Source organism: Pan troglodytes, chromosome 10 (genome assembly GCF_028858775.2).
Source record: "Pan troglodytes isolate AG18354 chromosome 10, NHGRI_mPanTro3-v2.0_pri, whole genome shotgun sequence".
Taxonomy (NCBI): domain Eukaryota; kingdom Metazoa; phylum Chordata; class Mammalia; order Primates; family Hominidae; genus Pan; species Pan troglodytes.
The window spans coordinates 15385640-15387818 of NC_072408.2; the positions used below are offsets into that span (position 1 = coordinate 15385640).

Genomic DNA, 2179 nt, shown 5'->3' on the forward strand with positions numbered 1-2179 from the left:
GGAACTCCCGTGTCGGTGAACTTTTGTGCCACGTCCCCTAATTCTGCCCATGGTCATCTGCAGCTGCACGAGTTGGGTCGGTGTTCCTTGGACGGGAAGAGACAGGCAGGAGTCGGAATGCTGAACCAGCACACTGGGGCGTTTTCTCATGTAGCCCAAGTGACCCAAGGTCTTCTTGAGCTTTGGAACCAGTCGCGTCCCACTTGACACAGCACCCGACTCCCAGTTTCTCAATCGTGTTGGCCCTCCGGCGGTCTCCCGTTGGATGAATTGCACCGGCTGAAACTCGATTCCCCTTTGATTTGCGCTTCATTAATTATTCATGATTCAGGTTGGAAGGCCTGCTGACGACCCCCTGTGGCCGTTCTCTGAGCTTTCCTGTCACATCGTTTCCTTCCACGCTCTTTGGTTCCTTGTGGTCCTGCTCCTTCTGCTGTCAGAGGAGCAGAGAGTTGATCTTATTGATTCTGGATACGGATACTTTCTAGGTGATCTGGATAATCAAGATAACGACCCTCAACAGCGGCGGAAAGGGAGCAGCCATTTGGTGTGTCTCAGAAAATCGCGCTCAGTTCCGAGGCCTCCTAGATGTGGAATCCTGCTCAGAGTTGTTCCCAGGTCAGAGAATGGAGAGAGCCTGGGCATGATGGGATATCCCTGCCTAGATCTTTCAGTGAGTCTCTACCTCAGCTACTCTTAGGATCAGGGGAAGAACCATGGAAAGGCCCGGTGTCAGACATCTGGAAAGAAGATGGGATGAATGTTTTACCTCTGAAGTACATCCCAAATCTGGGAGTTAACTTCAGCTTTGCTGGGCTCTATTTGGCCAGTGAAACTCTGCCTGGTTCATTCGCACATCTGGAAGCCACTTCACGGGGGGCCGTCGCAACTGGAACCACACACTTGGCATCGGCGGTTGAGCCAAATGGGGACTCGTGGTGCAAGCAACGCTCCCCACGTGTTAGCGTGCGTGAGATTCAGTTGGCGGAATTTTACTAGGTGTGTGTTGGTAGAGTGGGGCTGAGGTTTTCTTGCTCCTGTGGATGTATACGAAGTCAAAGGTCCTGCCCAGCCCTGCGGTCCCCTCAGTCAACTCTGTTTCAGAGACATAACGATTTGGATTGAGAACAAGTCAAGAAATTTTCAAGCCCTTGGATGTAGGGAAAAGAAAGAGAGATCAGACTGTCACTGTGTCTATGTAGAAAGGGAAGACATAAGAGACTCCATTTTGAAAAAGACCTGTACTTTAAACAATTGCTTTGCTTAGATGTTGTTCATTTGTAGCTTTGCCCCAGCCACTTTGCCCCAGCCGCTTTGACCCAACTTGGAGCTCACAAAAACCTGTGTTGTATAAAATCAAGGTTTAAGGGATCTAGGGCCGTGCAGGACGTGCCTTGTTAACCAAATGTTTACAAGCAGTATACTTGGTAAAAGTCATTGCCATTCTCTAGTCTCAATAAACCAGGGGCACAATGCACCGTGGAAAGCCGCAGGGACCTCTGCCCTTGAAAGCAGGGTATTGTCCAAGGTTTCTCCCCATGTGAGAGTCTGAAATATGGCCTCATGGGATGAGAAAGACCTGACTGTCCCCCAGCCTGACACCTGTAAAGGGTCTGTGCTGAGGTGGATTAGTCAAAGAGGAAAGCCTCTTGCAGTTGAGATGGAGGAAGGCCACTGTCTCCTGCTCGCCCCTGGGAACTGAATGTCTCGGTGTAAAACCCGATCGTACATTTATTCAACTCTGAGCTATGAGAAAAGCTGCCCTGTGGCGGGAGGTGAGACATGTTGGCAGTAGTGCTGCCTTGTTATTCTTTACTCCACTGAGATGTTTGGGTGGAGAGAAACATAAATCTGGCCTACGTGCACGTCCAGGCATAGTACCTTCCCTTGAACTTAATTATGATATAGATTCTTTTGCTCACATGTTTTTTTTTGTTGACCTTCTACTTATTATCACCCTGCTCTCCTACTACATTCCTTTTTGCTGAAGTAATGAAAATCATAATCAAAAAAACTGAGGGAACTCAGAGGCCGGTGCCGGTGCAGGTCCTTGGTGTGCTGAGTGCTGGTCCCCTGGACCCAATGTTGTTTCCCTATACTTTGTCTCTGTGTCTTATTTCTTTTCTCTGTCTCTCAACCCACCCGACTAGAAACACCCACAGGTGTGGAGGGGCAGGCC

At 49.4% G+C, this 2179-nt stretch overlaps 1 protein-coding gene across 18 annotated transcripts in view; it reads left to right on the forward strand.

Moving 5' to 3' along the window:
- The window catches only part of LOC129136506 (putative glycosyltransferase ALG1L2), a 164484-nt gene that overhangs the window by 45153 nt on the left and 117152 nt on the right, over positions 1-2179 (forward strand). The window lies entirely within an intron of this gene.